The 13043-nt window shown below is 37.6% G+C and overlaps 1 protein-coding gene across 5 annotated transcripts in view; it reads right to left on the bottom strand.

The window, feature by feature from the left end:
* Positions 1–13043, bottom strand: part of PARD3B (par-3 family cell polarity regulator beta) — a 393890-nt gene that overhangs the window by 230888 nt on the left and 149959 nt on the right. The window lies entirely within an intron of this gene.

The following is a 13043-nucleotide window of genomic DNA, read 5'->3' as shown; positions in this document are numbered from 1 at the left end:
TGTACTTCATCCCAACCCTTATAGCAATAATGTAAACAGAGCAAAATCTGTAACAAAGACCTTTTTTGGAGAGGTCACTTCTGTCAACTCTGCAACAGGAATAGACCTGGAAGACATAAATCTTCAGCTGTCAACACACTAAGAGAATTCAATACAGAGCCTGATCTTAACTAGATAAAGGCTAAAGTTAATCATTATTTTTTTTGTTGTTGCAGTGGTACAGTTTTCCAGTGTATACACTTGCCATATTAAGTTGTCTCAAGGCAAAAGGTAGCAATGCTATAAATTAATTTCAAAGAACAAAGCCAATTAGATAGGTAATTTAATTTTCTATAAAAATTCTACAGTGGTTATTAGAAGTTCCAGCTTCTCTCAAAAGATGGTTCTATTCAAAAGACAGCATTAAAGGTTTGGTGTTTCCAGTCCCTCAAAGATTTGTAGAACTTATATTTATAAATATCGAGAGAGTTGAGGGAATGTGTGGGTTGACTTGCACTTCAAAATCATGAGCAGCTTTGCAAGCAAACCCTTGAGATATAAACCAAGCTGGATCCCTATTGGCTCACATGCTGCTTTTGAACCTACAATATCAGTGGTGATGCTCTTTGTGTGTTAATTAGAGCAGAAGCCAATGGACTTGGCTTCAACTGCAAGACCAATATAGTTCACTAAAAGTGAACTTCTGTCACTAATGAAGAACCACTTTTAAAAGCTGTGTATTGAGTATGTGCCATTTCTTCCAATAACTTTTCATGGTGGAACCACATGTCAAGGAACAATTCTTGTTATGTGAAGTATATTCCATACTAATCTCGTAAATCAAGAGTTCGACTTCAAGCAGTGCATTACCAACAGAAAACAGACACACAGCCTTCCTATGTTAAGGCTTTATCTTGACAAAAGCTTTAAAAAAAGTGTTTAGGTAGCAGCTGGAAAGCAGGCAAACTGTTTAACAATAATACTCTCAACACTGGTGTTACAAAGGCTCCTCTTCATGGGAAGTTAAATATAGTCACACTGTGAGCAGATTCAGGGTTGTGATTAACTAGACCCTTTTCTCCCAGACACTGGCTGCAACAGAGTACATGACAGAGAACATGCTACTCATGCCTCAGAACTGTTTTGCCATGTAAAGGCTCCCTTGCAGCCTACAAAAGCTACACTATTGCTCTCTTTCTGGGCTTCTGGTTACTGTTGTTTTTGCTGTGGTGAGACTACATCCATGTTTGTCCTCTGTCTCCTATTTCTTGGGAAATAGATTTCCCAGCAATGATAAATACTGATGTTCAGAACACAATCTCATATCTTGTTTCTGTTGACTGATTCACGTATTTCTTGACCAGAAAGAAAAAATTTTTGATCAACAAGTATAATACCATACTTCAATTTGCTTTGTGGCACAGCACAACATTGCTAAGAGCAAGGTTACACTCCAAGATAAGTAAGAGGTCCTTACAGAAGAAAGATGGCAAAGGCCAGACAAGCAGAAAGTACCTTGAAGCTGGATAAGAGGATTGTTATAGATACTAGAGGTATCAGACCTTTGGAAGAGGTTCTCAAATACAGATTTATAAACATGTCTCATATGCTTCAAGGCATAATCATTCCTGTGCCAGAAAATAATGGGGTAACTGTGTGAGGCACCTGACAGTCATACATGCCCACATTCTCATCTTTCCACCAGATAAAACTTCTGTGAGGAATTACAGAATGAAGTCTGGAGTCCATAACACTTACGGCTTGCCTTTTCTGTTTCTTTTGTTTATGGTTTGTTTTTGTTTATTTACATTGGTGTGTTTGTTTGTTTATTGTGGTGTGAGGGTTTTGTTTGTTTAAATTTAAGGGAAAGCTTCTAAAGAAAAGTTATCCTCTCCTGACTGGAGAGAAGTGTGCTGAAGGATTTCAGAAAAAGTTCAGTGTCAGAGCCTCCATCCTGTACACTACTGACTGTTTAGATTTGCAGGAATATAGTGCTCCCACATATCACAGATTATCACATGCTCAAGTCAATAAACACAAAGCCAGATATATTTAAAGGCTTAACTGATCAAGGAAACATGAATCATAACACTGACATTATAAGTGAGCTCTCTAAGAATGACATTAGAGCTCCAGTCACGTAACAATCACTATAAATGGACAAATTCCTTTCATACTTGAGCATTACATTAGAAACACAGTAAATATAAACAGATCATCTCCTGACAAACAAGCAGAATAATAGCAAACCAAAAATCCAAATTAAAGACACTGTCAAAAGACAATTATTCAATACACACAAAAATGCTCAATCTTTTGTTCAGTTTTTGAAGACTGATTGTCGGTGTCTCAATAGTAGCAGAATTAAGGACACTGGCTAACAAACCTTGACTCAGATTCAGCTGACACTGTAACAGATTTACAGTGACAGAATTGCAGTTTTCATTTAGGACATAGGAATAAAATGCAAAATGGTGTGGTAAAAACAAAAGCCAAGGAAGCATATGCATCTAAGAACAGTGGAAGTTTTTTAATTTATTTACATAGGGATAATTTGAATTAAGCAATTCTTTTTAGTGCTACTAAAAGCATGTCCTTCAAATTAAGGGTAAGCAGAAGAGAGTGATTCTATTAAATAATAGCCCTCTGCAAACAACTGCAACCCAAATGCTAGGAAGAGTCTTGTATTCATTATGTGACAGCTCTCAAGTTAGGTAAACATGTACATGAGGCAGTAGAACGAGTGACAGAGCACATACCAGTAGAGACATTTTCTACTTTGTGAACATCCACTCATCTCAATTCAACAGTCAGCATGGGCATATGTTAGCCCCAGCAATAAATATGATGCAGTCAGTCATGGTCTTTTTGAGCTTAGGGAGTATGACCAAGTCTATAGTTTTTTCTTTAATTTTTGAAAAGGCTTATTTCATAAAACCCACAAAATATCAGAGGGGAAAAGCAATAGTGCCACTTTTGGACAGAGACATGAAAGGATCCATTTTTGACTAGAAAAAGAGACACAGAGAGACAGAATTGACTGAAAATGGTGAAACCAATCGTTTGTATTACAAAGAAAGGGTGCAGCCCTGAGCAGCCAACCCAGCAGTGCCTGCCCAAACAGCCAGGCTGCCCACCAGTCCCACTGCTCTGTTTTCTCTACTATCATTGCAAACCCAAAAAATTCTGGATTTTGGTATCTTCAAAAAAACTGCACTACATCTGTTTTCTACCTAAACTCTTGCTAGAGTGACTCTGGCTAGAGTGTAGTTTTGAATTCCATTTTAGTTGAAAACAAATCTTTTTTTGAGGTTCTTCTGCAGCTGAAGTCTGCACATTCAAGCAAGAGCAGACTACAACACCTGGCTCAGCAAGAAAACTTTAGAAATATTCACAGGCAACCAGTGGCTATAGAAGGGCCCTAAATCACTTCAAGTCTCTCTGGTAGGTTTAGAACACAATTCATTCTTAAGATAAGTAAGTTTTTGGGCAGCATAAAATTGCTAATACATCATTTTTAGGAAAGCTATGTAGCAAAAACCATCCTATCTTCTTTGAAAAAAACTTATTATACAATAACCAACATGAGAAAAATCATCTCAAAATAGATACATTTAGAGAAAAAGGACTCTAAATAAAGAGTTGGAGAAAATACTGAGTTCAGGATACACTTGGAGGATAAAATGGTCATCAAACACTAGCAATCAATTTGAAGGAAATAAGTAAGATCTATTAAGAGAAGAAATACACATATCTGCTCAAATTAAGACTCAAACAGTCTGTATACCCAAGGGAAAGTATCTTTAGCTAAGACTTTCTTCTAATGGCAAAGTTAAAAGTGAAAATGTGTGTCTGAAGTTCCAGTTTCCAGTACTGTATTCCCTGAGGGCCTCTCTAAAACAAAGGAAAAGTATCCAAATCAAAGAGCAGGTCATGGAGCAGGGTGGCAGGCTGCAGAGTTCCCTCTCCCTACTTGGCCAACAGCAAACCTTCTTCCAAGAAGGTTCAGTAAGAGTTCAGATCCTACCAACATAAACAGTGAGATGCAAGGAAACCTGGGGGTGAACGGGATGCTTAGTTTACAAATGCAGGAAATGTCTCATCTATTGCTCTCACAACAGACAATTTTAATTACCGTATTTAAAAATTGAACATTTTTAGCAACACTTTCAGGATCATGTGAGCATTTCTGACAGCCAGAATGAGTCTAAAAAGCCATAGCACTATATTTAGCTTTAAAAATCAACACTTTCATAAATATTCCCAAACCAATTAGCCTGTGTTATAAAGTTGTTTACCTTTACCTAGAACAACAAATGCAATACTTGACATTGCATACAGAAGACCACGTAACTCACGGAAAGACCCCTTGTTGTTCAATAATAATATGTAAAATAAAAGCACATGTTAAAATATGATAACCCTATCTCAACCAAAATTATACATATCTTGCTGTAATGTCCAGCAGTAACACTCTATGCTGTTTTCAAGTTTTCGCCACCTGTACATGAGGCCCAAATGGTTTCTCTGTGGCTCACTTGGTCTGTTGGGACAAAATGTAAGTTGTGTGTTCCTGAAATGGCTAAGAAACTTCATTCAACCACACTTGTCAGCCTCAGTTTGCAAAAAGAATGCAGCACACCACAAGCTTTCAAAATATTTCAGACTGAAAATCAGTATCTCTCTTCCTCCATTTAGCCTTAAAGTCACAATGGGCCTAATTGAAGGTGTGGCACTAAAACCCTTCATAAAGAAAACATTTATCTTATCTTTATTACTTTCCATGTACAGTCAGGTTATCCCTAGGCCCGGGAACAATCTGGCAAGTGAAATAGATAACAAGCTTCCAGTAAGCAGAGACCTGTACTATAACTGCAGCAGTAACACCTCTGCATAGGAAAAACCTTCTGTAACTGAGAAATCTTGGTTTGGACTGGACGTAATTAATTTTCTTCCCACTACCTGGCACAGTACTATGTCTGGGATTTAGTAGGAGAATAATGTTGATAAATACTGTTAGTTTGGTTGTTACAGGGTAGTGCTTACCCCAAGTCAAGGACACTTCAGTTTCCCGTGCTCTGCCAGAGACGGGGTGCAGCAGAAGCCATGAGGGAGCACAGCTGGCACAGCTGATCCCAGCTGGCCAAGGGGATACTCCATGGCCTAGAACATCATGGCCAGGACATAAAGTGGGGCGAGCTGAGAGAGGCCAATCATTACTCAGTGATCAGACTGAACATCAGTCAGTGGGTGGTGAGCAACTGTGCTGGACACACCTTGTATTTTGGGTGCTGTTCACAGTATTAAGTATGAAGTTGGTGTAAACATCTGCGTTTCATTTGCTCAGCTAATCTTTCATTACCAAGGTAATAACAGACTAACTTCCAATCTTCAAGTTCACACAGCTTTACAAAACACCCAAAACCACTTCCTAAAATACATGCAAGAATGGTTTAGTATTGCAAAGGCATGCATAACAATGGCTCAAAAGATTTCCAGATTAATTTTTTAATTTAACATAGCTTTCCTTTTTCCCTTCTAAATAAGGATAATAAAATATAAAGGCACACTGTACTGCTAATATCAATATATCAAGGGTGGAAACCAATGCAAAGGAAGCTAACAAAATGCTGCTAAACTGAAGGAAAAGTATTAATGTTTGTTACTGTGTATTTCTTATTTTTCCAGTGGTCGGCTTGATTGAAATCACTGTGCCATAGAACGTGGGAAGTATTTCTAAACAGCTTACAATACTTCCATTTCACTTACTGATTAAACTACATCATCCTCTCAGCTATTCAGAATGAAATTAATTTGAAATGGATAATTGATGCAATTGTGCTGTATCTACAAATGCAATTAATCACTTGCTAAAGATGATTTTTAGGCAGTCAACTATCATGAAAATAAGAATCACACACCCTCTTTCAATCTTGTCAATTGAAATGTATTCAACTGGACTGGTAAAAGATATTTTTCAACATAAGAATAGCTGTATGTCTTCAGATATTTTTAATAACATCCAAGTGGATTCATGTTTAATTAGCAGAGCACAAAGAGAAGCCATAATATAGTACGGCTTTTAGCAATTACATGACAGTTTCAGGAACCACAACAGCAATATTTTTCCCCTCAACTACAAATGGATTTCTTGAATATTGTGAGGTTTTTTATATTGAATAGTGAGTTGTGATCTTAGCATGTAAAAAGTTATTTTAAACCAAGGGCCTAAATGGACACTCTCCTGAGAATTAGTCTGGACTAAGAAATTGTTCCCCCAAATTATTTGTTAAAACTCTCTGCTGGGGGTTGTCATTACAGCTGGACTGCACTGGTGGATTACAGACTCTGTCCAGTGCAAACCCTGAGCTGCCTGAAATCCCCCTCCACAGCACATCCAAGTACTCTGGCTGGGTTGGCACTGAGGCAGATTCAGAGCAACTTTATCACATGTGTAGTCCAAGGGAAGTGCTCAGTATCTTTAGGAAGAGTGGGACAGGGACATCACACACACACACAGACACACATTTTCAAAGTTATTGCTTATGCTTTAACTCAGTGGTCAGCAACTTCAGTCAGAATAACATGAGGGTAAATTCTCAGTAGCAAACAGGATGTGCTGAGCCCACGACACCAGGGAAGGGGTACCCTGCTCCTAGATTAAGCATAGTAGGCAACCTCATCTACCCTCCTAACTACTACTGGCCCCAAGCCAGCAGACTCCTTGGAGTCCCTGCCTTCTACATCAGGAAGATATTGTTAGTGTCAAACACAGCTCCCAGGGAGCACCAGAATCAGCAGGAGCCAAAACCACAGGAGTTTCAGCTCTTCAGGGTTACAAGCTACACCAGCCAGGTTCCCTCCTCTGCAGTCCCACTGAGCTCTTCTGGACACATTCAACTTCTGCATGTAAAACACACCTTGCCAACATCAACCTTCAAAATGTTCTCCCTCACCTTTCTTGCTATACCTCCTCCAAATTTGTTTCAGTCTAATAGTTTAAAATTCTAGCAGCAGAAAGCTCCTCTAGAGCAGCATTCTCTGATTGGAAAAAGCAATGCTCTCTTTCTTAAAGTCCTACACAAACATTAAGTTACTTATTTTTAAGAGGACCAAGGATTACTTTAGGCCTGGGGATCAAAATTGTTACATATGATGTTGGCAAGAGAACTCCACGAATCCTCATATGAAAAGCTTCTCTATCATTGAGGGAAAAAACCCACTAGTTAAAACAGTACTGGAGAGTACACATCTTCCTTGGCAGTTGTTTTGCACGGGTGAAGGGAAGGAAGTGGTGCAGTTAGAGTACCTAGGTACTTCAATTTGTGAAGGGCGGAGAGAAAAAGAAAAATGTGAAAGAATACCTCAGTTAAGTCTCCAGAAGCAGCTTTCCTACACATAAAACACTGGACTTAGGCCCAACATTTTTAACAATTTCTAGGCTGAGGTGTGAGCAATGCCTTTTCCAAAACAGCAGAAAGCTGCTTTTAAAAGCATTGATGGTATATTGATAAACATTAGGATTTGGCACCTCTACTGGCCAAGAACCAATTCTTAAAATAAATGGAAATGTTCCAGTAAGGGTGAAAAAAAACCCCAAACCAAACAGCCCACACACCAACAACAACCAAAAAACTACTGGAAACATAAGTAATACGGTATACGTTGACAACTTTTCAGAGCTGTCAATATTGGAGTAATTATCTCAAGGATGCAGTCAACTGGCCAGCCAGATGATCACTGACACCTTTAAAAAAGAGGATATGTTTATTAGCTCTCTCCACATTTATCATGCTGGTTTTAATTGCATATGAGCTCTCTGCCTGCACTGCAAGCCTACAGAGACACTACAGAGCAATATCAAGAGGACTTTGTGCCTGAGTCTGTAGTATTTGCATCTCAGCAAGATTATTAATTTGAACTAAGCCATGCTTAGGAGCACTTGAAATATTTTGGCCTCCTATCTATCTGCTAGGACATTAATATTTTTATTTTATTTACCTTGTAGTGTTTTTATTATACTTTCATATTTTAAGGACTTACTGTCCAGAAATACATGTGTGGCCTTTATTTATAAAGAATATTTAGCAGTGGTGTCAACAGTGCAAGGCAGTAAGGAAAGTAGTAAGTAAAGGAAGGAAAAACTTCTAAAAAGAAGCAGGTTTTCAAGCTAAAATTTGTGATTTTTTCTGTATCATCCATTTGGAGACAAAAACTTATGCTTAAAAAAGGTGCACAAACTTTGGACATCTGAGTTACTATATAAATTATTTGTAAGCAATTATTCCCATGGCAACAAGCATAATTTAAAATGCACTATCATTAGCTCCACAAATGCACACTAATCCCTTCTTTTGGTTGGAAACTGCCACTGGGCAATTAATACTGCAAAAAAACAGGAAAGAAATTAATGTTTCTACAAGAAAATCTACCGAATTTTCTCAGACCAAGAGAACACCAGCATGACCTTTCCTGACTTGACTCACTGCTTGAAGCCTCCCAAGATCTTTAATTGACAAAATATTTCACAAGAGATTTGCAAACTACAAAGCTGCATTTTGATTAATTTCTTCTTTGTTTAGAGAAAAGCTGCTTGTATTCATTTTTTAAAGTAAAGAAAGAAAATCTCTCAACCCACTATGCATTTCATCAAGACATCTTCCTCATAAAAGTAGTACTTAGAGGACATCTAAATCTTGTCTAGACAGTATTATGTATGATGACAAATCCCTACTTCTCCAATAAATAAAATCTGAATTTGATTCCTGCCATATAAAGATACTAATACCGAACACTTAAAAAGAAAATCCCACAAACCTAATGCACAATAAAGAAAACTTTACAAATGTAATTGCACTACTGAATCGAAACTTTCAGCTTTTGTTACAACAATGTGTCCTCAGTATTATCTGAAAGGCTTCTAAAAAATGTGTATTATTTAAGTGCTCAATCCACAAGTGATACTTTAACCTTGCATCTCTATTCCTTGCAATAAATTCTTTACTGACTTCACCTGTCTTTTTATCAAAATTAAAATTACACGTGTCTTCACCACCATCAATGACAGTGGGAGTGAACAACAGGGGTTTCCAAAATTTAAAACTCGAAATCATTTTCAAAGTTGAAATAGGTCTTCATTAAAGATTGCATTTGATATTTTGCCATTAATTCCCTTTATTAATGGCACGTATGAGTTGCCTTAAAACAGGCTAGGTTGGTCAGCAGGAATCCATAGATCCATTGATTCTGTAACAGCAAGGATAACCACATTGTTACCATTAACCAACATTAAACTTTGACTCCGATCACAAATTTCTGCTCATTGCTTTGGAACAGTAACATCAGTAAAATGCTGCAATGGTATAAGAATGCTTTTTCTTTTACTTCAGCAGTTGCAGCCATAGCTATATTTAAGCCAAGAAGGCAGTCACCTCAGCAACCAACACCAGAGGAAACCATGAAAAAGATTGCCCCATCTTCTCAGACATGTCTCTTTGTAACACCCCACTCATTGGGGATAGTCTGAATATTCCCTGTACCAGTAATCCCCATGTCACACACCCAAAGACCGCTGCAATCTGGCCCACCTGGCCACCTCCCCTCCCAAAACACAAAGCTGTGCCACAGAACACAAGGCCTACCTGGGGCACTGCTCTGCTCCTGCTGATCTGCATTTGCCCTGTGCATTATGTATTATTATTACAGTGCATTATGTTAAGTTTTCCTCAGTGTGCAATGTATGTTAGTAATTGCTAGTTACATTACTACTATTCCTCATATGGGATTATCATAGTGGAGCAACAGTACTGATTAATCAATTAGCATGGATTCATTAGAGATGAACGATAGGGCAATGTAATTGTGTTTACTGAACAATGGATGACAGTGTGCTTAAAGCCCAGGATTTCTAATAATGATATAGACATAACATTATGAATATTTAGAGCACCCTCACTGCAAAGCTAGAGAGACAACAATCAGGATGTGATTCCATGTGCAAGTAATGCTGGAGGCTGAAGACTGCATAGATGGGAGAGCCACAAGACAGATGGCACAGTTAGATGACTTTTTTTAGCTTTGACTAAATCTCTGTAGAACAGCTACAGCATTTCCTGTACTCCAGAATGCACAGGCACGTCTGCACAATACAGTGGCCAACAGTATAAACAGTCAAAGCCCCAGGTGTCTCAGAAACATAGACCAAGCCATATTAAGCACAAGAACATGAAAAAACTGGCAGAGCCCATTCTGTGAAATAAACAGAAGCATACAAGGATAACTTAAAACTTTTTCTCCAGGGGTATGAGGAGTGCATCCCTTATTGTGTGTCCTTGTCAATGGCTGAACTAACATTACAAAAGCCATTAAAGAACATGAACACCAAACTTCCAGACCCATCTCTCAATATATGATTAATGCCTCTTAAGTACTAATGCAATAGACACAGACCCCTCTTCTGTCTAATTGTAGTATACAGACTCATTAGCAATTCACATGGATATCAAAGGATGAGGCAATTAATTTTTTGAAAATATGGTGGAAATAAGAGATACTGAATTTTAGCTTCTGCTGCACTCTGCCTGAAAGGAAAAACACTAAAAAGGAATGTTAAATGTTACAAGGGAAATATTTCACTAAAAAGTCAAAGTAGAAAACATGTTCTCCGTTACTTCAGGAAATTAGAATCTTCACATAAGTCCAATATCCAGGTCCCATGAAAGAGCCAATCTACAGCATAACAAGGAATTGAATGCTCTCAGAGATCACTCATCCAGTATTTTCCCAAAATGCTTCCACAATGTCCCAGGGAACCACAGTATGTGATTAGCATAGAGCTTCCTCAGCTTGGAATGCAGCCCTTGAATACAAGGTACTAAGAATTACATTGCCTGTTTAGATCAAAGGCACTTTCATTCCTGCAGGGAGTTAAGTATTCCTTCTTCACTTTGTGGGCTGCAAATTTATTTACTTTGCAAAAGATTCACACATTGAGTTAATTTAAGATTTACCAGTTTCCTCCAGTCTAAGCAACTTACTGAATCAATGACTAACAGTATATTGTCCTGCAGACATCATTATATTTAACCATTTGTTCCATATGCTTTGAGATGTTAAAGTCTCAGAATAAACTTTTTATATTTGTACTTTCATATATAACAATACACCTGCGTGTGCATATGTGAATGATAAAGTTGGAGATGAAGTTCTTCCAAAAATCTTATCTGGTCACAAAGATAATATGGAGGTTTCCCAATATATCTCAGTACAGGAAGGAATTATCTTGAAAAATTCTCTCCTTGGCTCTGGGCGTTCTACAAACCAAATTGCCCATCTTCATTCTCAATGAATCTCTCCAACACTCTGGTGAGGAAAATACATGACAGCAAAAGGAAAATAGAACACAAATTCGTCTTGCCCAGACTCTATTTGACAGGCAAACCCTAGACTAGACATACTCTAAATTTCTCTGTTGCCACACTTTAACCCAAATTTTAAAAAATAATTCGTCAGAGAAAAAAATTAGCCATCTATTCTCAGGATTTGTGTAAGAGACCATGAGAACATCTTAACCTACAGAGCACCAAACAAGTAAATAAGGGTTAAAATGTTGTCTAAGTCTCTTCAAAGAATTGAGTTGCTTGCATCCAAATGGGAGAAAACATGCTGTCCTACATAAACCCCTTGATCTCAATCCCAATTCTCAGTGGAAATTAAGGCAACTGTGTAGCATTTTAATTCTGCCGAACTGTATACAAAACCTTGTTTTAGGATCTGAAAGTAGAGGCACAGTGTTATCCTGAATCTATGAGTGAATATTATTAATAAACCTGAGTTGACTCCTGTGAGCCAAGACATTACTATCACTGGCTTATCTTAAACCTAGCAGGCAATTTAGACTAGAGACAGATCACCTGAGAGTATATTGTTATTTCCAATAAATCCTTATGAAGCATAATGGTATTTTCAACATCTCCTAGGGTTTTTAAAAGTCATCATAAAATAACCTTTCATAAAATGATCCAGTTCCATGTTAATTATTAACTACCTATTGAAATAACAGCACTGGTTAGTAAATAACTTGACAGCACTAAAAATTGCAGTGTAAAAAGACAGGATTTATCACACAACTGTAAGGAAGCTGTGTAAAGAAAATATCTTAAGCAAAGATATATCAGCATATTTGCTGTGAATAAAATAGAACAGCAATTATAAGACCTTACAGATTAATTAAGCTCAAGACATTTTAATGAGCACAGTTGTATCTACTAATCAGATTATGATGGGGACTCTCACAACCACCTTATTTTTTTAATTATTTGAAGAGAATAAGCAAACAAAATCCCATGGGTAACTTCAGTTTCACACTACAAAGTTATTATCACCAGAAACAGCTTTTTAAAGGTTACAGGTGGACTTGATTGTACTATAGTTGTTGACTAATAGAAGCATCTCTAATTACAGGAACAAAGGTCAGAGAAGACATTGCTGTTGCTTAGGTGAGCACAACAGGTAATGTGCACAAATGAGTAACTCTCCAAAAGACACAAAGCAGCAGATACCAATTGTCCTATTTCTTGCATGTGCTCCTGGATAAACATACTGTTTCAATTCAATGCCTGTTTCCTTGCTTTTGAGAAAAATACAGGGAAGGTATACCAACAGAACTCTTGGTAATAAAAAGGCCTTTCAGCAAAATTCCCAATTTTTGTTTATTCCTATTTTAAAATAAACATTCTCAATAATATAAATTCTTTCCTAGGACAAAAATGTCATGGAGACATATTTAGTAAATAAGTGTTTGCCACAAAGTGGAAAGAAATAGCTATAACCTATCTCCCTGCATGTCTTTGAGAAGCTCTACCATTTCCTAACCTCTCCACACAAGATGCTCAAGCTGGTTTCAGATACACAGAGAAACTATACTCTGAGACAAAAAAGTTCTCTTGTTCCCAGTTCCTCAGAACTTGGAAACCAAAAGTATGGCACTGAACAGCAGAATAAATCAAGTCTGGCTACCTGAGAGGGCCAAGGTCAGTTACGACAAAGTGAGGAATGTGACAGAT

This window comes from Poecile atricapillus, chromosome 5, assembly GCF_030490865.1.
Source record: "Poecile atricapillus isolate bPoeAtr1 chromosome 5, bPoeAtr1.hap1, whole genome shotgun sequence".
NCBI classification, from domain to species: Eukaryota; Metazoa; Chordata; class Aves; order Passeriformes; family Paridae; genus Poecile; species Poecile atricapillus.
This window is presented reverse-complemented; position numbering and strand designations above follow the sequence as displayed.